Below are 24,634 nucleotides of genomic sequence, written 5' to 3'. Positions count from 1 at the left end.
CTCAGAAAGTGGGATTTTTTTCAGTAAACAATAAAACCATGAAACAAAAATCCTAATATTTCAAAACTTATGTTGATAGTGGGGAAGAGCAGAATGCTTCCTAGATCTGTCTGTGTCCACTTCAGGGCAAGAGCCAAACAGACACTGCCACTGCTTCATGCTTTCCTGGTTCTCATGCAACGAAAATCCAGATACGCAACACGGGAAGCAGTCACTATGTCCTCCTGCAGATCTGAGTCTGGGCAGCTGGAAACCAGGCTGAGGAGTTTCTCACAATTTTCACTGCTGGCACAGGTACCGGCTGCAAATGCTCAGTAGAAAATATATGAGGCCAGATAATAGGAAAGAAGGGGAAATATAAAAATTAATTGCAATATTTTTAAAGGAAATGCCTTTTGAAAAGTGATATAATAGTTAAGAATATTTTTTAGCCATTTCAATTTAAAATACAATTTTACATTCTCATTCTCCCAAGAAAAAATTACCAACATAAAAAGAAACAGACATAATTTGAAGTAAAGCATGAAAAATTTCATTTTGTTTCAATTTTATTTTAACTACAAAACTGTTTTTAAAATTATGCCTGAGACTTTTTGCCCAATGCCTGGTTTTGATCACTGAATGAAAGAAAATCTTATTGTTTGCCCAGTTACGTTAATGAGTCCTAGCCCAATGAACTTGCCTTTAAATCACACAACCTCTTCATTAGTCTCTCAGAATGCTGGAAAAACTTTAATTCTTATGCTTCTTAGCAGAATTTGAAAGCAAGACTTTTTGCTTAAGACACAATCAGAATTTTGATTATTTTCTACACTACTTTTCTATGTCATATATGTAATAGCAATATCAGCAGGAAATCGATTTGACAGACATAAATGTTGCTTGTTCAGTGGTTCACCAAATTACACCAACCGTGCTATCACAATGGCCATTCTGGTTCTACAGTAAACCGAGGACACCTAATGTGGCCTAATTAGGACAGCTATACACAGTGAAGTAATACTGTCTTAAATCGGGTTTGAGGTGTCATTCATCAAGTCACTTAAGAACTGTGCTAAGTGCATGGACTTTCACACACTTTTATAGGCATTCATGTATTTGAATGCTTTGAAAAAGTAGGACCTAAATATATGCAGTTATCTTTAAAAAAATCAGTGGATTTTTTTTGTTGTTGTTAATAGCTTTTCCTTCTTTTTTCTTTCTTCTTTTTTGGTGGGGGGGAGGGAGAAGGGGAGATGGACTGATTTCAAGCGGCATTTTTAAGTACGGTGTTTAAATCTCAAGTTTGCCTTATGCCAAAAATATATTTCTTGAGATTTGGCCATACTGTTTGCTTTTTGTTGTGTAAGGTGAAGCAAAAAAAGGAAAAGTTTTTTTGTTTACCCCTCACCCTTGAAGTGTTCTTCTATAAAAAATTCCATCAGTGAGGACCACAGTGCACAGTGGTTGGTATTGGTGATAAAGATTACATCTTTAAAAAACAGGAGATATAAGATACATCATTAATGCAGGAACTTTAAAAGCAAGGAAGCAGAAATGAGCTTTCAGAATAGAAGGGCGCTTTTTTTATTATTCCTGCTGAACAGTAATTGTGCATTTCCCTTTTCTTCCTCTCTATTTTGCTTTTTAATAGTGTTTTATAGGCAGGACTTGAGAAAGTTTTCTCAACTTATGATTACTTTAGTGCTGCTGACTGGCATCTCAGGCATTTCTGCAGTACTGAAGTGCTTTCAAAATTCCATCCACACACATCCTCACGACAACAAAACAGAAACTCTATAAAAGTATGAAGAAAGGGACAAAACTAAACCTTTAGCTTCACATGGGGTATTACTTTTAGTTGTTTTTGCTGCAGAGCTGTAACTGGTCTAGAGAGATCTGATAAACGTCTTATTATAAACTTGAACATCAACTGATGGTGAAAAAAATATGATGAAACTTGTGACTGAGAGAAAAGTAAAAGGGTATCAATGACTGGCAGTTCCCATTTCTTTACAAGTGTTACATTTCAGTCCCCTGCCACTACCACATGTTTCCTGTTCACAGATAATTTGTACAACATATTTTATCATTCAGTTTTAGACACAGTTGAAAGGCTTTTGCCTAAGGCTTGGAACACTTTGAAAATTGTATACCATTTGCAAGGCTTTCTTCTGCTTCACTGTGCAATTAGGTGACTGCCTTTCTGCAGACACTGGATTTATCATATGTGGAATTGGTTTTTTTCACCAAGGTGAACTGGGAACAAAAATGCAAGTAGTTTTTCAGCAACCCACAGACAAGGGATTAGTGTACGGGCACAAAGCTTGTAGGCTGCCTGTCAGTCCCAAACTGGATGCCGTTCCTTCACAGAAGGAGTATTGTGAGCCATGATTTCAAACAAAAATGCTCTCACTGTCCCCACACTTGTATACCCTGTATATACGTGATTCAAACTTCTACGGTGCAAGAAAGCCACCGGATCAGAATACATCATTTTTTTTTTTTTCTAATTTGCTAACACGACTCTTTATGGCACTGTTGGTTCTTTCCTCCCTCCCTTTGCCCCCTCCCCACGCCACCCCCTGCTCCGTCTTGACTAAACTTTGCTCTCTCCTGAAGAAGTGTGAAGACACTGATGTGCTAAGAGCTTCCCCTGCTGGAAGTTCCTAGCAAAAGGTGCTGTAGCCAAGTAGGGATGGATCTGGGACTAGCTCCCAGTTCAGCTAATTTATGTGCTCAGTTCCTGTCGAACAGAGAGTACATAATGTGACTCGAGATGCTGATTAAATTTCATGTGTATTTCTATGTTCTAAATAAACCAAATTTTAAAGTCAGATTTGAGAGATGGTAGTTTATAAACCTCATTACAGCAGTTTGTATTTTTCCACTGAATTACGTGAGGAAAAGGGAGACAAATTCAGCCCTTTTGTATAATGTAATTGCACGCTTTTACAAGGTCATCTTCCTTTTCAGTAGAGGATTTGGACTATTTCTTGAAAGTTAAATTTTATCTGTAAGAAGTGTATCATTGTTTAATGAAAATGGAATTGTGAGTTCATCATTTGCTTTTGCAGACATACTACTCAGTGAAACAATGAGTGTGTAAGTGCACAAGTCAGATGAGAGGAACTCTGGTACTTTATGGCATAGTCTCATCTGAATAAAAGCATGTTTTCTCAGACTACAAGCAACACTTGCCAAACTATATCAATTATCTCTTCCAAGGACTTAGGAAAAGCTAAATTTTTTGAAATCCAAAGAAATAGAATTTTAATGAAATTTTTAAGCTATCCATATCAGAAATACCTGGCTGCAAATTCCTCAGCTTCTTGAAGGTTATATTTTAAAAATGTATTATTATTTAAATAGTGTAAGCTCAAAAATATACTTTTAGTAGAAGTGGGAAATATGGCCACAAGCTCCTTGCTCAGTGTGACCTGGCTTGCAGGATTGTCTTGGCCATGGTGCCAGTTTTCCGTCTCCTCACAGACCAGCAATGTGACATTGGAGCAAAGAGCATCTGTGGTCAGCCCATTTCTGTTGATTTCATTAGACTGTAAGGTTTTTTAGCTATGGACTGGCTACCTAGTTTATGAATGCCCCAGAGCTCTGAAGTAGGGGATACGGTGGCTGGGTTAGCATGGTATTGCCCCTGAACTGGTTTTCCTTGACCAGCAAGGGTTTGCAGTAGGATTGTGGCAATTTAAGAGGCTACTCAGAAGTCTCTCAAGTATCTCTTCCCCCACCTGAGTCACTGGACTGGATTTTTATATTGCATTGTACCGAATTTTAGTCATTTTGGACAGTATAAAGGAAAAGTCACTCTCTCAAGCTGCATCCCAAGGAAGGCCAAGTCATAGCAGAGCCAGCTTTTTGTGTGCCCGTGAGTCAGTGAATATTTGAAGAGCTCCAGATCTCCCATCATCTGTACACATGCATATACACAAGTATGGAAAGCTTCCAAAGGAAATTCCCTTTCAATCCTCATGAAATCCCTTAGGCCCAGTCAGCACCTTGAACTTGATGCCAGAGGAACAGAGGATCTCCTTCAAATTCTCTACCTGGCTTAATATAATTTGTTGCTTGGTAAAAGACCAAAGGAGGATGCAAAAAAAAAAAAGCACAGGATCATGGGATTTCCCAATTGAAACATGATGGTAAACCCAGACTTCCAGACTGACTCCCTTTTTTTCTATGGTATGCATTGTGTTTTGTCCCAAATGGGAAATATGGTTTGCCAATGCAGAAGCAGCATACACTGTAAACAATGACAAGAATAAAGCTAAATTCTATGCATATTCATTCCATGCAGTCCTAAACACAAATGTTCCTACTGAGTAAAACAGAAAAGAAAAGCTTCTCAGTCTTTTTAACCTGTTTTTTTCTCAGTTGTGCAATTTGCAATAACATATAAGAGTATGTTTCTTTACATGTTATATGCAAGCACTGTTTAGGTTGAGTCTTCTCATTTGTACAACTTAAATGCACGGTAATTTCTGACTATTTTTTAAGTGCTATTTTCTCGGTACAGTTCATCAGTAATGACTCAATTTTCCAGAAGCGGCAGCACAATAGCTCTGTATCTACTTCCTTTTTTAACTTTCCTAATAAACTCACCCAATATACGATTCATCTCCTTTTACTGATATGGACAGGGCAAGTATAGGCTCATGTTCCACTTTAGAGTGGTGACAGTTTTGTTTTTTTATGTGGACTGGACATTGAACAGTGTAGCAGTGCTGCCCATACACAACATCTCTAATTTCACCCAAAGTCTTAATGACATAACATTGGATATATTTCCAAATTATTATCATCTCACCTACAAGTTTATTTGTCAAACTTAAAATAATTATTTTCTTATAAAAAATGAGTCTCCATCCTGAAGAGTAAACCAAGGAAGTCTATCAATAATCTCACCAAATAGGACTAATTTCTAGGACTGTAAAACCCTAATCATATCCCTATGGAAAGCAGCTCAACTTGACCCATTAATTTCTTAAAGCAGTTGATCCTAAGTCATAATATAACAAGGTAAGCCAAGATGTTTCATTCCATAGCCAAAAAAATGCTGCTTATTGTTGAAGGAATGAACTTGCCTGTGACTTTACAGTGAAGTGAAGTGTGGGCTGGGTATGATGGTAATAAAAAATAATAATCCTGTGGCTAAAATTTTTTTATGCCTCATTTTTCCCTTATTTAAAAAGCAGAATGAAATACAATCATTTTCACTTTTATAGAAGTATTGTTCTCAATCATTATCTTGGTATGAAGTAATCCAATTCTGTGAAATACAACGCTAACATTCAGCAGCTGGCATCTGTTTTTCCTGGTTTTGATTTTTGTTGGTTTTTTTCTGGATAAACAGCATACAGTATATGAGGAAATACTCAGCAGTTCATTTGTTAGAAGGAGTAGGCACACGTACTCAGAATCCTGGTTATTTAAAATATTAAGACTCTGAATAAAACAAATTATATCTAAATTCTCCATGCTCCCACAGAGAACTAATGTTTTGCCATTGTATTATTGTATAATTATTTGCACTTGCTTGAAACATTCCTGTATTAATTCTGAAATGAGTTTCTACCTTGCTGATGCATGAATATTTGAAGATAAAAACTATAATTTCTGCTATCACTTTATTATTATTATTATTAATAATGTGTAGCTATTAAGAATGCACTATCAGAAAGATACTCTTTGGTCACAGTCAGAATGGGAACTAAGACAACAACAAGATGTAAAATAAGTAATAAGAGTAGAGCCAGGGGAAAAATATATTAAAAAATAGTTCTTTTAGAGCTGGAGTATAAATACCTCAACAGACACATTTCTTAATACGTTCACGGGTGATCTTTTAAGTCTGGGGCCTGACTACAAGTCAAAGAACAGGGTGGAACATATAAAATAATAAATGAAGGCTAAAACTTTAATTATTTAACTAAAACTTTAGACTAAAACTTTAATTATTTAAATACATGCTGCAGCAGAAAAACAAAATACTACTTGAGCGTTTGTATTATCTGATCACAAACAGTGGCAGAAAACAGCGCTTTACACTGGATAAGAAGTGAACATTCCAGGCATGACTCATAGCTATGAGCTTACACAAGATAGAAAGCAACTCTAGAAAGCAAGCTCTGAGTTTGTATTTTACGTAGGTATCATAACAACTTATGCAAAGCCAACAAAATGTAACCCATTCAGAAAATGGGAAGTTTTCTTTAGTTTATCTGTGCTACTATTACTATTTTGGACCGTGGCTTATCCTGGTCATGCTAAAAGGGATTTACACATTAATAAAGTATATGTTTTTATTTGCATAAACAGAGCTGGCATGGGAATGGTTCCATGGTTGGTTCTATCCCCAAAAGCAGAAATCTCTGCATGAGCCCTGTGGCTACAAAGAGGACTGCAGAGAGGAATCCGTCTTCTTTCAAGCTTCTCTGTAGCGTTCCCAGCTCAGAGCTGTAGCTGCTCTTCTCTGGTGTGCCTGGGTTGACTGTCTCAGCGTCACTGCATTACAAAGTCAGTCAAATATTCAGGCTTCGGATTTTTCATTAGCCAGAATTGTAGTTTTCTAGCCAACCCTACTGGAGTATGCTGAAATACTTATGTGTGGGCTGAAATTTTCCACCACTGAGGTAAAAATCTTCACAGTTTGAATGAGCTGCTTTTCATTCACAATAATGCATTAGATAATTAATCTAGGAGAAACAAAATTTATTCTAGTTTAAAGCTGTTACAACCAGTGCCTACACTGCCTCCCACTGCCATGGGCAAATGTGTGGGAGGTGAGAAACGCAGGGCTAACAGTTGAGAAAATTTGGAATAATCTACACCATTCATAAAAGGACAACAGCCTCCCTTTTTACACATTTTACTGAATCACGTATGTACTGTTTGGTATTTTAAACATCTTTCCATCGTATGTGTTTTGTGCCATCTTTGAACATGAGGAAATCAAGTTTTCCCTTGTATAAAACACTTTTTTGGTCTTCAGAATAACCCTCTACCTCAAATGCTTCAGATCAGACATGGAAATTTGGCATGAAAATAGCTTTTTTTGAAGAAGGACATAACCTTATTCTGGATAAACTGATTTTACATGAGCAAGTTGGAGACTGAGAACATGAAGATCTTTTTTCCACTAGGTTGATGCATACAATGGTGAAATGATGTGCAGGCATACAGCTGATTTAAATAAAGTGAAGAAGATTCTTAAATGTTGCATCTTTTAGGTGTGACATTGTTTTTTGCATGTGCCAGAAGTAGTCTACAAAAATCATCACTAGCCAAACTGAACAGTGATTTCCAATTAGACTATACTCTTTTCTATGGCTTAAATACAAACACTATGTATAAAAATGATCTTTACAGTTGTGTACAGGACTTTTCAGCACAGTTGGAGCCAGCATGCCAATTATTTGCATTGGAGATAGATCTAGCAAGTGTACACAACTAAGCAGTTCTTCCGAGCTGGCAAGAAGAGAGCTACATGTTTTCTGAGAAATTATCAAAATACTCATTTCAGGATGAAGCCACATAGGCTGTTGCATCAAGATCACGAAATTCAGTAATGTGCCATAAATGGATGTGTCCAACATAGCCCACCTGTCCCCTGCCAGGTACTTCTGGAGCTTAGACCAGGTTCTGCCTAAGAGCAGACAAACTAATGAAATGAGTTTTCCTACAGATTTTGTCTTTTGGCTCCGCCTGGAATAACCCAGTTTTCCCTCACAGTCTCTACAACACCATCCCAGACAAGGCACAGCAAAGCTGCTAGACAGAATTTCGCTGCTGATCAGCTTCAAGATGCTGCCAAATGGGATACATGAACTGAACTCTACCTGCTTTTCTCTTACAGTGTTCTTTTACTCAGCTGCCAATATTTATAAAAATATTAAGTACTTCACTTACTTTGAGGCCTCATCTTTTGATTTTGCTTCATTCAAAAACCTGGTTGAATAAGTTTTTTGAACAAGTTCAAAAATCATTAGGGGGGGAGTGGGTGGCAAGCGTATAAAAGAGGCAGTACAGATGCATAAAATATAGGAAAAGGGGGGAAGCAGCATATTAATTTATGGAAATATGTTCACAAAAAATCAACAGCCTGAAATGTGCTGGCTAGTTAATGCCTCAAACTGGCTACTTCTGGATCCTGAATGAAGTCTGAGATATTTTTAATATCTGCAGTTGTTTTGGAATCCAGGTAAGGGAGAGGCCTCCTTTTTCCTTCTGTATTTTATATTGCAACAAGTGCTGCTGAACAGGTCTATTAAAGAAAGAAGTGGGATTCCCTTTGATTCCACTTCCCTTGATTGTAAATGGTTCCTACTTAATGAAGGTCAATGTGTAGGACAAAAGCTGTCTATTTTCAAATTTCGAGGATTATGGATGAGGTTGTATACCTTCTTGATTCCTTGCCTTCATTTGCTGTCATAATCTTATTTTTCTCTTCTGAGCCCTGGAAATGTCCAAAATGTATAAAGACAGGTCTTTGTAATATAGCTTTGTATCAGCTACCTGAAAGCTGGCTGTCACTCTGCATGGCTCACGATGGTTGCTTTTCTCCTTGACAGTTAATCAGCATTTGGAACCAGACTTGCGTTTATCCATGATGCTTAATTGCTAGTATGCTTTGCACATTTTGGGCCAGCTAGCAGTCTCCCAGGCAGTAGAAAGGAATTTAGCTCTGTAGACATGAGTGTACCACCCTCTCAGTGTTAGAGGAGCCCTGGTCATCCTATTCAGTAGTATGGACTAGTAGATAGAGCCACACAGGGCACTGTCTCAGGTGCTAACCATGTCATCATGCTGCTTATACTTAACCAAATTGACTGAGTTTTCACAAAAAGCTCAAATCCAAGGGGCAATACTACCTAGAAAATTATAAATAAGCAAATAAATAAATAAATAAATAAATAAATGCAGTTCTTATTTCATGCCATATTTAAAACCAGTACTGAGGCATGAGAATATGATGGAAAGGTGTTTCCATCCAGCTAGATGTGTATACCCCCATATCAGAACATAGCCATCCTCAATTTGGTTGAGCCACCCACTTCCATAGCTAAAGCAGAGCCCCAGTGCTGCCCATTTCAGGGCTATCAACCAGAAGGAGAAGTAGGATGGGAGCATCTGTGAACAGAGGGAGACTCTGTCTCCCTCAAGGCAAAGGAAATGTTCATCTGTCCAGACCTACCACAGTTACTGCTGCTTTGTTCCGCACATGGGTACAAAGGCCAAAGAGTATTTCTGAATTTAAGTCCCTCTTGTTACGCAAATGCATAAGAGAATTCAATTAATACTGAATGTGCAATCTTGGCTCTAGCATTCAGATGGTTCATAATTTTTAACTATAAAGCTTACCCTTTATGACAAGTGGATATCTAAGTAATACTATGTTTCTGTATATATATATATGTATTTCTACTCTTGGGCTGCTTAATTTTTTTTTTCCTGGAAGATATTTTTAACAAGAAATATACTTCCTACCTAATGTATTGATTATTGAAAAGATAAAAGAAAAACTGAGAATTAATTTGGCTTAAAAACAATGCTTAGATTTCCTTCACTCTTTTGCTAAGTGTGTTTTGTTTTGCTTTTAAAAGAAGAGACATTCCACTCATCCCTTCTTTTATTTTTCTGGTTGATGTCACTGACATGTATGACTTTGCCTTTTTTTATTCAAGAAAAACAAAAGAAACATGGGGAACATCAGAAGGGGAGGGGAAGAAGAAACAATAAAATTTTGGTAATTTCCCATGAAAACAAAATTACTTCTCCAGCCAGCTGAAACAGGCACCTAGGAACATGCTGATGCTTTTTAAATTGTAGTAGATAGATGTACTTAATCACCGCTTTAAGTAGAAAATGGGCACCAAGGGAATTTTTCATAGGGTGATTTAGCTATACGCAAATCTGTTGTGCACTGTTGTACTGAGGCATCCAGGAGCTGAACACTGTGTAGAGCTTATCAAGGGATTAGGTAACAATGAAGATTTAAGAGACAGAACAAAGCTAGGCGTAGGTGGGGGATAATATCGTGGTCAATATATCCACTGGTGTAGACAAATAGATAAACATGTAGATAAAACTTGCCATAGCAGTGTTCAAGCAAAGTGCACCACAGGCAAGGAATTGAAGAGAGACTCCCACAAGACACTGACATCTCCCCCCCCCCACCCCCCTTCTTTTTTCTCTTTACTGAATATTTATTGTGTTAGAAGCATCATCACAAAACCTGAGGACAGAGACCACTGCAGCCCTCACCTTTAGGGGATGTAACTTGTAATATTCTCATCACTAACATGAATCCCACTGAGCTTTTCATTGTGTGCTAGTTAGAAGATAATTTATATGTGTGGACTAAAAGCGATAGTGCTGTAAAGTGTATAAGCATAAAGAATTTTTTATAAACAGACCAAAGGTGTAAATAAATTGTAGCTTCCTATATTCATAGAGCCAGTAGTATGAATCATAAAAAAGCCTACATTAAGATATAGTCTGTCATTCTCCAAGTATATGCATCAATTTCTATCATGGTCATAATGGCTCAGTTACTACCGGTAAGGCATCTACAGTAAAACCTTGCTAAGTCAAGCTTCCAGGATGTGATGAAATGCATGTTCGTATCATTGAACTCCTTTGCTTGGGGACAGGTGGCTGCTGGTACAGGAAGGTTCCCATGTACCACCCTAAGCTGAGAAGTTCGTACGGTGATAGGGAATCTGATCCTACAAAACAGAACAGAGGTGCATTACAGAAACAGAATGTGGCAGCCATTTCACTTGGAGTGATGAGAACTTTGAGTACAATTCAGATGAAGCAAGCTCGTTTTGGATATTTGATATTTAGACCAAGATTTACCAGAGGTCTGAGATTGTGCCCTGGTTGGTCTCTCCATACCAAAAGTCCCTCACCATCTACACACACCAGAGACCTCCTGTAGAGGTGACTGAAAGTGACTTACCTCAAAGAACTGCGAAGCTCAGTCAGTTAGAGTGTGCTAGGAGTCCAAGCATAACTAGACATCTAAAATGCATTATTAAGCTGAGAGAAACTATTCCAGAAAGTGAGTCATCTTACATGGGGTAAACTGATCTCCAGAGTTACACATCCCTCTGCATCAACCATATTGAAGCTTCAGATAAATGTTGATCTGGAAGTGCACATGAAAACAAATCAAACCAATGATTCTCATTAGGTGTTGCACCAAATGTTGAGCTCTATGTATATCACTGGGTGTGAAAGCTGACTCCCAAAACCAATAGCTCAAAACCCAAGTGTTTTAGTCCTCTTTTCACATTGTTAATATATTTTCCATCTTTCTGAAGGAAAATGCAAGCCTCTTTCTCAGTTCCTCAAATTGTCATCTTAAAATCAGAGTGTAATAATCCTTTTTTCCCCCACTCTCCTTTGTCCTTCTTGTGCGTCCTTTGTGGATTGTAAGTCTTTGGGACTATCTTTACTATATTGCAAAGGAGATCCTAATTAGGTGTCTGTGCAATACATGGGAATAATAACAATTAATATAGTAGTTCATAAGATTTACTGAGTTCTGTCCCGTTAGCTGATAAGAAAGAGTTTCTTTAAAAATGCATTGAATTCGAAGTTATTTTTGTCTGTGCTTTTTGATGTTTCATTTGGTCATTTCTGCAATGCAAACTGCGAGAAGACTTGCATCTGGCTGGCTTGCGCTCTGAGCTGAAAGTCTAGACTCAAGCCAAGATAGTAAGCCCTACTGAGAGTAAGGATATCCTGATAGAGGCACAGTGTAGCATTTCTATGACCACATGGTATAAGGTGCCATGAAAATCAGGAGGAGCACAGAGTTGGTTTGCACAGAATAACAAACCAAATTGTGTGCTCAAGGAAGGATACAACCCTGAGCAGTGTGACATGGTGATACCTCTCAGTCGAGTGTTGCTTTTCATGGGCATTATTCTGTTGGGATTCATTTCAAGTTACAGAATTTTTATTGAAAACCACATAATTTTCAGTGTCTGTCAGCTGAGGTGGGCAAAGTGGAGGAGCACAGGAAAATTATTTAGCACACGTCCAGACACTTCATCATTTACATACACTCATATAATTCTTACTTTTTGCTCATACAGAATGGCAATGAAACTGCAGATATATATATGTAGAATACAGTGCGTTGCTAGTGACAAACCATTAATAACAGTATAAAAGAGTAAGGAAATTTACACTATACCTGTACTCATTTTCTGGTTGAAATAAATAGCAAGTGTGTGACACAGTATTGTAATACTGCATATACTGAGCTTTAATACACCAAGACATATGCATGTATTGTAATAAAAAGCAGGAGAACAAACAAACAAAAAAAGATTCCAAGATTTTTGGGAAGGGATGTAAATTCATATGCCTCAGGGCATAGAACAGTCTATGGATTAGAAGGAAATTTTCTCTGTGGGCAAGTTGTCTCTGTTGCAGCCTAATGCAGAGTTTCTGGCGTACTCATCTGAAGCTACCCAATTTTATAATCGGTTTACTCAGGGAGGTGGACTGCTTGTCTGATCAAGTATGTCCTCTGTGTATCTACATGAAAAATGAGAGGTTTTATATATTATTCCTGCTATGAGCAGTTTTGTCTGCTGTAACTCTGCCCTCAATACTTTCCGAAATGTAAATTAAACCAACCGGTGGCTAACGTTTCCTTTTCTGTATTCATTCCCCTTTTCCTATTCCTCTCTCTATTGCAGGAGGCTGTAAAATGCCACCTCCTTACACTGCAGGCAGGCACCATACTAAGGAATAACCCCCACAGCACAGCAGAGTGCCTTCATAACCCGCTGGCAGCACGATAGAAACAGAAACATTGACAGGCTGCAAATCTCTGCTAGCTCCCCTCCTAGCACTGGTTATTACCGCTGAGGGTCCTCTTCACCTGCCTGCTTAGATTGCAGGGATTTTCCATGAAAGGGAGGTGTAAGTAATTAAAGCTCACTACCTGAGCTCCATCACAGGGGATTTGAGCCACTGCCTCCATAGAGGGCAAGCTGCATTTTTCCAGTGTCTCTGCACATTGCTTTGCATGGGCTTTTTAAGCAAGGGAGCTATACACAATGCTACTGTGCATGGACATACTCTGCTGAGGCCTAGTCACACACACCTCACACTTCCTCACTCCCGGGAGGAACTGGTCCCAAGCAGGGAGCCCAGAGGAGAGGCATCACTCAGCCCTACAGGGAGGGGGGACGTTACAAAACCTGAAAATCCATCCTTCCTCTCAGAGGGGTCTCTGCTGTGACAGGGGTGCTGCTCCTCCAAAGGGATGGAGGAGTGGAGACACTGGGGAACCAGCACTGCTGATGGACATTTGGTGCTATATTTACTGCTTTGATTTTGGGCCTCTCAGTGTGAAGTCAGTGAAAGCTGCAGGAACCCAGTGTGCTGGAAAATCAGACCCAGCTTGTCTTAAATTGACTATCCAGAGCAAAAAGCCTCTCTTGAAAAAAATTATGCCATTTCTGTATATACAGGTGGGGTTTTTTTTGTTTGTTTGTTTTCTTTTTTTAAAGGTATAGCAGCAGTTTCCCATCTCAGTCTTTTTGGTACATCTATTTTTTTCTGTAAACGCAGAATATTATTTTTTGTCTTGCTGCTTGGCACATTCCAAATTGCTGTATTTCAAATTTTTCTGGGTTTACCTGCATGGAGGATATGCAAATCACCCTTTCTGGGATTTTCCTATTGTGTTCCACACCACATCTCCTAATGGTTAGGCAGTGGTGAGGGTGAGACATGTCAGTAAGGGTTAGTGTACAGCCTGCCCTAGGTTCCCTGGTCCTTAAACCACAGGAGTTGAGTTGGTTATGGGCCATCCTTGGGGTCTGTGCTAAGCTATAGAGTTTTTCTCTCCACAGAACCCAGCCAGCTAGAGGTACTTCTGGGTACAGAGCCATTTCCACAGCAGGACTAACTTTTGGAACACTGAGAGAAGTTATCAGTGCTGTTAGTTCAGGTTTGGGAACCACTGGATTATAGGACAATTAACACACAGTTTAGCAAAATGTGGCCAGAGGATTTTTCTAAAAAAAAGAAAAAAAAGAAAGCAAAATAAAAGGATATGAGCTTGTGCTAAAATCATCCTCCGACGTGGGGCATTTCAATTTTCAGTCAGAGTGAAACTCAGAATTTTTACAGAGCAAACCCCAGTGCTTCAAACTGACCACCCAAAGTCAGAAGCCGCATCTGACCTTTTTTGTTCTTATTTTTAGTATGAATTATTAAACTGCCATGAATTACCCATTCATCTTCAGGCTTCTAAACTGAATCTGAAAGAGTGTACATTCTGTATGATACAGAAAATTGAGATTATGCAGATGGAAAATGCTTCCCTGCTGCAGTTTTCTCATAAAATGTCTTGCAAATGCTGAGGATCCAGCCTCTGTGTGGAATGCAGCTGGGTGTTATTCAAGCACTTCTTGAGGGATGGTACAGGGACATGTTATATGCATGGAAATAGGAGTATATGAGGTTTCTATCGAGAAGCAATAAATCCAGGAAGCACTGCTCACAGGAAGGTGTGGTGCTCCTTTCAGCAGTAATATTAATGCTAGCCAATTTGTATGAATGACAGTGCCTAAGCACTTCATGATTGCTCCCCCCTCACACCCCCAAGAGCTTCTACAGAGACTGACTAATGCTTCTGTTAGGATTAGTAATATGTAGTTTAACAACGCACCACTACAGTCTTCAGGGGCCTTCCTCCAAAATTCTTGCAGCCATTTTGCTGATGACCAAAGTATGCTGAATATGTTATTAAGTAATATCTATTAATTCAATAATCCATCATAAATCAGGACTCTAAGCGGCTTTCTACAATAGCTCTTACAGATTTCTCTGAAACTTTACCACATGACAGCTTTCAATCTCAGCAAGCTGGTCCAGGTCAGCAAGTAAAAGGCAGTTACAAAGCAGAGCAAAACATGTAACAAATTCAATGAGCATCTATTATCAGCCTGATTACACATTGCACCATACAGAGTCCTAATGATTTCACTGAGGCTCCATGCAGCATAAGGAGTCTCCCATGCAGATTAGTTTACAAGATCAGGGTCTCCATATGGAACACCTCCTCCCTCCGCCCCTTCCCGTTCTGTAGAGAACAGTGTAAAACAAAGGTCTGCCTTCTTGCTTATTTGCAAGGTTTTCGTGGTCTGCAGTCACGTGCGATGATTTAAACAATAACAACTAAACAAACATATCTCAGTGCTATTTCAAACCTACATTGGCTTTTCTTAGCTGAGTCACTCACTGCAACCTCCTCTGCCCAGCCACCTCTCCAGTAGTCATTTTGATACACTCTGCCATGGTGCTCTGTATAGATGCTTAAACTCATACCGTTCCGTTCCCAGGAATAGCTTCATGGAGTGAAAGCTCTGAGTGTGTAATACTGCGAGAAAAAAAAATCAAATGTCAGAAACTTCATATTGATACTTTGATCAGAAGCAACATGAGTCTGAAAGTTTTTGAACAACAAACCATTTGAGAGTGTGTAACATGCTTGTGAAAATATTCATAGCATAATTAGATAAATAACAGATCCAGTGTCTATTTTTACTTTCCCTTGATGAGAAGCTTTGCAGGAGAGACTGCTGGTAGTTAATTCTCCCTAACAACAATCTGTGTAATCACAAACCCCAATTAGCTGTGCCTGTTCTATGCTATACAAACTATTTCCTTAGCGCTTCACATCACTACTTTGTAATTAGCTTTCATCTACACGAGCTTTGACTAAAAAAATATAAAAGAGTGTAAGTGATTGTACTGCCACTCAGTATTCTGCAAAATAATCGCTAGCGATTTCAATCAGATTAATTTTATCACCCGTATTAAGGAAAATTACCTCCCTCTTCACTCTCTACAGCTGAGGGCTATTTCATTTCCTGAGATGTTCATAAAAGCATAATATAAAGCAATCTGTAATTGTAAATATCCTTCCCTAATAACTTTGAGATATTTCCTTAATACATCTTTACATTTGGAGTTTCCGTTCCATAAAATACAGTAACAAGTGCTCTATTATGTTTTAAGTGTGTGCTGTTAAGCTGGACAACTTAGCGCTGTCCTTCCTGTTTTTACATAGGGTTATATTTAACTTGCAGATAATGGGAACAAGGTTTAAAAGTGATGGAGCGGAATAATGGCGTTACAGCAATAATATATCTTGCCTTTGTGAGGAATAGAACTTTACGGCCTATTTCAGGTCAGCCAACACCAATTCCATTTTTCACAGCCTGACAACTTTCACCTTCACCCACGCTCCAGGTGGGTATTAAAAACTACTTTCCAAACAAGGCTGAGGTTTGGCTGAGTCAGTGCTCTAAAACTGGGAAAAACCCTTCTAACACTTAAATCTGAGTAAAATAAGGTAAAAAAATAAATAAAAGTAGGCAACCTGTAATATCTGCATTCCACTGGCTTGAGTGAAGAGCTTTTAAGATACTTAGAGCAAAGTGAGATGCTCAGATCCTGCAGGATGGGTCATTTAAGGGAAGTCTCTTCAGCAGTGTTTAATTTCTGCAGGGAGGATCCTGCATTAGCAGAGATTTAGCACTCATTTACAGGAAATGTGAGGTGTATGCTAAGACAAACACAGCAGCTCATCAGCAACAAGGTTCATTAAGTTGCTCAGGCCACCAGCACTTTTTGTTCTGAATGTACCTGTGTACTGCAAATAAATAAATAAATAAATAAACAAACAAACAAACAAACAAACAAGAATAAATTAAAATTTAAACATTACAGAAGCCTCAGTAACTAAGTCCATTCTCAGCTATCCATGTATGTGTTTGTACTGCAGGGCTTTCCCCCAGCATCCTCAGCTTCACAACAGCAATACAGGGTGAGTGATACAGAAAGTGTGCCACTCACACCAGGACCAACACTGCTCAAGGCCGTTTGAAGCTGACCCTGCTCTTCTCAAAGCAGACTTTAAGCCTTCGAAGGGAAATGCATCCCGTTGTCTGAGCAGCCTCATTTATATGTGCTGTGCATTTTGCTTTAGCTGGCTTATCCCTTGGCCTGCCACACTCTCCCCTTATTACTGCAGCTTGAGAGCTGTCTGTACACAGGATGTCCACCTGTCATGCTGCAGAGTTGACTAAAACATGACAAAGACTGGGAGGAGGGAGCATCCCTATTGGAGAGGGGAGACCACTGTCTGCTGCAGAGCTGGAATTGCTCTCTGAAAGCAAAGCCCCAGGGGAAAATGAGGCGCTCAGACCCCACGCAGCAAAAATCACAAGGGCTTCTCCAGCACACTGCAACATGCTGTGCATCCCTCAGCACTCTGAGGCTCTGTGCTAAGTGTGAGATGAAGAATAACACATTTTGAAATGTATCTTGAAATCTTGTGAATGGGGAGAGAGTCGTTACGGAGGTGATACAGGTTTTCAGTGTCATAGTGTCAGGATATGGAGGATGTTACAGATAAGCACACTGGAATTAAATGTATTGTACTCACCCTTCTTTCTACAGGGGCAAGATAAACTTTCCAACCTTTTGAGCAGGCAGAGGAAGAAGCTCATTCTCATCTAGAACAACACCCTGACCATTTGCAAGCAGAACTCTTTGTGTATATGGATGTGACACACCAGATAGGCTGCCACGGGTTCATTTCCTCTACTATTCACTTAAGACAGAGGAAAGATATGTAACTTCCACTCTTTCCCACTATACATGTTTCCATAATGGGTGAAGTCACTGAAGACCGTATTTCACACTGCACTTGAGCATGACAGAGCCCTAACGACATATCATCAGACAGTGATTTTCAATTGCCTGAGTAATCCCTGTGCCTGAACCCTTCCCAAGGACAGTGCCAAGGAAGCAGCCTGGAGCTGGTACATCCCCAGACAGCTCAGGTATTCCCAGAAGAGCTAGCCTCCCTTTGTTTTTGCTTAAGGAGAGCCTGTGGAGAGGGCAAATCAGGCAGAAACACTGAATCCCCTGGGCAAAATGAGACAGAATCACTGTAAGAAGAAAGGCTGCAGTTCATATGTCTCCAGAGAAACTCAAACACACGCCAAATTTTCAGTTTCTCACACTGTGAATTTACCACTTCTGAGAAAGCTAGATAACAAACAAAGTCACCTATTACAGTTATACAAATGTTACATCCTTGTTGTTTCATAGTGTAAGGAAATAAAGTGAAACTAGTTGAAGTTCAGAATCCCTAGCAAATATCTGAAATTCTTTTTATGTGGAACAAGGATGCAGCTGGGGCTGAAAGAACATGTGTTTTCGGTCCCACTGAAAATTTCACTGTCTTCATATTTGCTTTCATCTCAATTTGGAACAGAAAGTCAAACATCAACTACTGAAACTTCTGAAAATCACAAAGTTCAGAAATGTCAAAACATGCCACTTCCATATTTCTGATCTAAAGGAAATGCTGTATATTACAAAACTGCAACACCGAGTAATAGTTTTTGAACGAAACTAAAGCATTTTATTTTAGCTCAGTTCAATATCAATGCAAGTCCCACTGAAATTATCCTGATATCTCACAAGGGAAGACATTTAAATGTCTTAAATTTTTCACTATAGACAGTTTTTGTGAGTGTACCACAAGTTACCTCACAACATGAATCCCCAGGTTCACCCTAAACAGGACACCCCGCTGCATCCTTTGAAATGTAACCCAGCTAAGGAGATGATTGTGTACAGATCTTGGTCACCACGGTGTTAGGTACCATGACACTACAGGACAACACAGACAACTGCTGAACAGATCTGAAACAACACGTTCTTTTTAGTTTAGCAAACCAGAGGGGATTGAGTTGTGTTGATCCAATCCCATTCAAAACAATCTTTTTCACACTGCTAAGAGCTGGCAGTGTAATTGCTCAATGTTATACGTGTCATATTCATGCACAGTGGTCATTCTTAAAGATACTCTGGATTTAATTGGGGTAAAATACCATTCATTACTGAGTAGCTATATTGTGGGTCTCTGTTATGTTATCATTATAAATTAGAATACTTGGAGCTACTTTACTGAGATAAAGTTAGTTAAGATAATGACAAGTTTTCTGACCACTATAAATACATAATGCTGTCACATTTAAACTACTAGATAATTAATGCAGAGCCAGCTGCTACTAATATATGGCACTAAGACTTGTTAATACAAGGCTCTAATAAAGCTGTTAATACTGATAATACCATACAGCATTTAAAACTGTTGCAAAATTTTCCATAGGATTGTCTCCTTACTATGGAGGGTTTTGTTACATTTTGGGTTTCTTTTTATAATTAACCTCTAACAGCGTACATCATGTTATCCATCACAAATAAAGTCAGACCTTGCCTCAAGGTTCCTGCAGTCTAAAAGGCAAGATCTAGTCAAGATGTGTTAGAGATGTAAACCAAGCAGGATTCATTATTTGTCTTTTAATAGAAGCCAGTGATCCAGTCAAGCACAGGAATTCATTGTTGCATGCACATTACAGACAAAGAAAACACAATCTTTGTCCTGAAGAGCTTGGTTTAGAATAATATATCTTAAGTATATCTTTACAAAACTGTTTTCTCTTTCTTGTAAGCATCTCTTTTTTCTGCTGTTCATTCAAACCCAAGAAAACATGCAGTGGGTATGGTCATTTAAAGACCTAGCCAAAACCTCTTGAAATCTGTGGAAGTTTTGAAGTGTTCTCTTAAAAACTGAAATCCAGTTACACAGTTGCCTGAGGAATATCCTACTGTAAATGAAAGGAAGGCATTCTCTGTTAATTCAGATCCTCTTACAATAAAGCTAACTGAAAATGAGAATAGTTCTGATCACCAGAGTCAAAAATTGGTATTCCAACAGTTTCAGAACAGAAATTGGTTTGCCTCCATTTTACTAAATTATACTGTTCAGTAGTTAGAAACTCATTTTATAAGCAAATACATACTTACCTATTTTTTAAGGCTCTGACCCGCTGCTCATCTTAATGGCTTATAACTAAGAGTGTTCCAACTGGTTGATACCATCTGTCTGAATCTGCTAGACAAAAGGGTAGCGGACTAGAAATGTGGCTCTAGCTCATTTAGTTTATATTCAAGAAACTGTAACATTAGTCTTCAGTATGGAACATTGTTGAAATACTGTGAAAGCCAGATGATTGTTTTTCTTTAACAGAGAAAAACAAAACAAAACAAAACACACCAACAACTAATTAAACAAGAGTAAAGAAGAATGACACGGCAGCTTTGGATTGTGTTATTCTCTAGTCCCTCCCTACGGATGGGCATTGAAATAGCCTGTTTTCTAGGAATTCAAAAAAGGGGCACAGAAGGGGAGAAGCAGACTTCTGAGTGCCCACGCTTAAAGCCATCTCACTAAAATAAAGGCAAGAGGAAAGGAGAGTGAGTAGCTGGTTATGCCGTTTTGTGTTTGTGAACCAGGTTTGTAAGACTTGTGTGTTTTAGCTGTGTATAGCCCTACGGTTAGTTCCCTTGTGAGTTCAAGGAACACAATCATCCCCGATAAGCAGAAAAGACTGTCAGTGATAGACAGAAAAATCCTATCTGCCGCAGGAAGTGTCAGAGGACCATTCAGTGCACGGGTGCTAACTGCCTTCAGGCATAAGCAAAAGGCAAGTTTGTGTCAGTGACCAGCACAGTTCCTGACATGACACTGAATATTAAGGTTAAGAAAGATCAATGCCTCATTTTATAGAACTCAAGGTTTATATTCTCGAAGCCCGCTTAGAGCATGGTTTTTGCCCAAAGAGTTAACTCTGACTAAAACCATTTTTAATACAAAGGGTCCAATTTACTAATGATTTGTGTTCCTGTACAAATCAACTTAATGGTACAATTTCTGGAAAAATTACAAGCAGAGAGATAAGTTTCACACTCATCAAAGCAGTTAAAACCCCTTTTTTTTTTTTTTTTGAGAAGCATTAAAAAGATTTAGCTGTTTAAGGGGAGATCAGGGATATTTTCACACAATTATTTGAAATTATTAAAAATTCCCCCTACTTTTTCTAAAATGTACATTGTGGTGCCACTAGGGCAGCTCTGACAGGACTGTAATCAATGGTTTTTTCCTCTCTCTTTTTTTTTTATATTGTTTGGAGTTGCTTTAAGGATCTGCTCTGGCCATTTGGATCCACAGTTTTCTTGTTCCCTTATGAAACACATATTATTAGTACTAATTGGAAGAATATGAAAATTATTTGTCTCTAGACACTGTTAAGTATACTTACACGCCAAACTCTTACCAACCAACAAGTTGTCTTCAGAAAGATAATGTTAGCGAGATTTTTTTCTCCTCGGCAGGAGGGATGATCACAAAGTTTAGATCATGGTAAAGACTAACAAATACTCAGTTTTTTCACAAGTTAATTAAACATACTCTCAGATGCTGCGTAACACAGTTTGTCTAGGTTTTGTAGTGCTTACTGGTCCCTGTGGCAGTTCTGAGCACTTTCACTGAAAGAAAGCAATATAATATTTTCCCCCAAATCTCACGTGTCCTGATTCAAGCAACACAGTTAAACATACACAGAACAAAGTTTCTATAAATCCTTTGTGATTCAGCCCTGCAACAGCCATCAAAATTAGAATTTCTTCTCAATCCAATCTAGTTAAAATTAATTAAAGGCACTTGATTTGAACCAGCTCGCCATACCGTCAACCTAATCAATTTGTCTTATTCTAGATAAAACTATTTCTGCTTGCTAAAGGTATGCACGTTCTGACTTCTTCACTTGCCTTTGAATATTAATATACTACCCAGAAGTCAGATGAGAACACCTTTCTTAGTCAATACTTTGGCTTTCCATGAAAATATGCAAGTCTCTTCTTACTCTTTTTCCAGCATTTCCCCACAAAGGCCCATGCTTTCATAATTTAAAATAGTAGCCATGGTAGCCAAAGGAACTGGTCTCAACATGAAATAAAGCTGAAACAGTCTTTCCAGGAACTCCTTCAGTATCTTGGGAGATTCATGATCAGTGTGATATATGAAAGTGAATCTGTAGGAAAAGGGATGGGGAAAATTATCACTGAAAGGAAGAACACACACTGGAAATGTTTAGCTTGCACAGACAAACAACCGATATCTAATGACACCATAAATCATCAGACCAAACTCTTGTCTTCTTCCACTGCATGGACTGCCAGATAGTATTACAGGATAGTGATTGTACATAATACATGTCTGTATATTGAATGAAATGAGAAAGTTAAAAATAATAATCTGAGAAATATTTCTCTTCTTCTCCTGTGCTTCCAGTCCTTCATCTGTTTGCCCATATTCTCCCTTTGTTTGACACAGAGAACTTAGCAGGTGAGATACACAGAGACACACATGTGCACAAACATACAAGCATGTACACACACACATGTATTTGAACTTAACATATGTTTTAAAGGTTACTGTTTAAAGTCTGATGGACTCATAACATGTATCTCCAGGATACACATGCACTTACTCTGCATTTTGGAAGGGCTTTGTTTTCCTAGAAACGATTCCATCTTTCTCAGCTTCCAAGGAACATTGTGAATAGGAGGAAAAAAAAGACAAAAAACAAAAAGCACAACCATTCAGCTTCTTAAAAAGGTAAAGGATGTATATGGCCCAGCCAGATAGAGAAGATATAAGTAAATCAAGGAAATCAGGTTCTCAACAGATTATGCCTCTTCCTGTATGTTTTTTTTTAAATATGAATTCCCCCATTAAGGATTAATCACTTTGAACATCTTGTGACCAGTGCTTAGTAAGTAGAATCAGTTCACTAATGCCCTACATTTCTACTGTGACTTTCATCAAAACATTTCAAATGATGTTACTGCACTGAAGGGCTCCTTCAGTGCCAGCCTGAGTATTAGCAGCTCTTTTCTTATGAGTAAAATCACAACTGTTTTTCGTCAGGGACAGTATAAGCAACCCATTTGCTTTTCCCTTCTCACTTTCCAAGCCCTAAACATGTTTGTTCCCAGCTCTATACCTTGCTCTAGTCAGAGAACTAAGTATGCTGAGAAGTAATCTCTGCTTTGGAGTCAGAGGAGAAAATAGTTCAGCCAAGCCAGTCTCCAGCTGTGGTTCACCAAATAAGTTGCTAACAGAACATAAGGGAACACCAGGACTGCTGGAGCTATCGCTGCCATTAAATATCTACTTGTTGTCTTTAAAAAATTTTGATCTACGATCCTGTCTCTTCTAGGATCAAAAATAAAATCTTTATTCTCCTGCTCAAGGTCACAGAGAAAGTCAGCAGAGAGAGAGGTTACAGTCCCAGAAATCTGCTTGCAGGGTCTGCATTTTTCCAACTGACACACCCTGTTTGAAAAAGCCCTTAAAAACTTTTCTCTGGCTTGCTTCTCAGGATATATAATTGCACATTTCTCATGGCATTTTAATCACTTCTGAAAGTACCGTCTGGAATTGCAAAGTTATTTGAAGACAAAGCAATCTCCAGCATTCACAGTCGAAACCAGGATGAACATGGAAGTCTGCATTGTTCACAGGCACATTAACTAGGCCCTCTCCCTCTTTTTCCCTTAAACTGGATGCCAAAAGATGTATGATCCACTTTCTGAACCAGGTCACCTTTAAGAGCATAGTGACATGCCATAGAATTACTCGCCAGTCCTCACCAGAGATGTCTGCAAGTGCAAAGCCTGTGACAAAGGACTGAAATGACAGCACTTTGACTCACTTCTACATTGTGTTTGTTTAGGAAGGTCCTAGAAATTGTATTTCACCAACCACATTCGCTATCAACACACAATTATCTGGCTTAATCATGTGGAACAGTGGCAAATTCACCTGGGGCTTAAGAACTAATGACATTCTCGTCTGAGCTGCTTTAGTGAAATGGCCTAGCACCTGAAGCAGGAACAGCAAGATTGCTCAAGAAAATTTGGTTTTCTTTTTTCATTTCACAGCATAGGGGCTCTGCTCAAATCAACAAACGCTCCTGATTAAATAGCTGTGGTAGTTGACTTATTTGCACTTGTGTGTATGGCTCTGAATGTACATTGAGAATCCCTAACCTTTACAGGAAAAGAATTGTCTGTGACTTGTTTTTAATACACTGTCCTTTTGACGCAGAAAATAGTCAAATAATTTGGTATTTGATAAGTTTGATATGATGAGATCTGTAAGTGGGGGTAACCCCAAACACAGCCCAAACTAGCTCAGGGGCAACAGGAAAAAAAAAAAAGGGCGGGGGGATGGGGAGGGAAGAGAGAAAAAGAAAAGGTACAAAAAAATCCACACCTTTCCTCACACTGAATATATTTGTATCTATTTTTGTCTGCTGCCTGGGCAGGGCCATTTAAATTCTGCTTGCTCAACAGAAATTCAGACCCTCATGTTGGCCTTCCCCCCCCTAATATACAGGAGATGAGTTGTGTTGCTGCTGACTATGCCACTCTATCTCAAAAGTTTACAGGCTTGTAAGACGAGAAATTGAGTGTTCAGGCTCCTGAATGCTTCAGAAGAGGAGCAAGAAGGGTTGCAGGATGACCCATTCCTTTTATTTTGACTGTAGGGAAAAAAAAACAAAAACAAACACAACATGAATAAAGTAAAAAAAAAAAAAATCTAGAGAGATGTAGCAGGTGAGAATTTCCTACTCACCTTTCATAGTTACCTTTAGCATTTCATGCTCAA

At 38.7% G+C, this 24,634-nt stretch overlaps 1 long non-coding RNA gene across 1 annotated transcript; it reads right to left on the bottom strand.

Annotated features, from left to right (window-relative positions):
• LOC110392836 lies at window positions 11,010-18,955 on the bottom strand. Its single transcript, XR_002434645.1, has 3 exons — window positions 18,600-18,955; window positions 15,247-15,412; window positions 11,010-11,149 (listed from the first exon to the last, which is right to left on the bottom strand). It is a non-coding gene; the product is annotated as an uncharacterized LOC110392836 (long non-coding RNA).

Source organism: Numida meleagris, chromosome 1, assembly GCF_002078875.1.
Source record: "Numida meleagris isolate 19003 breed g44 Domestic line chromosome 1, NumMel1.0, whole genome shotgun sequence".
Taxonomy (NCBI): domain Eukaryota; kingdom Metazoa; phylum Chordata; class Aves; order Galliformes; family Numididae; genus Numida; species Numida meleagris.
The sequence above is the reverse complement of the archived record's forward strand: the minus strand, read 5'-3'. Positions and strand labels throughout refer to the sequence as shown.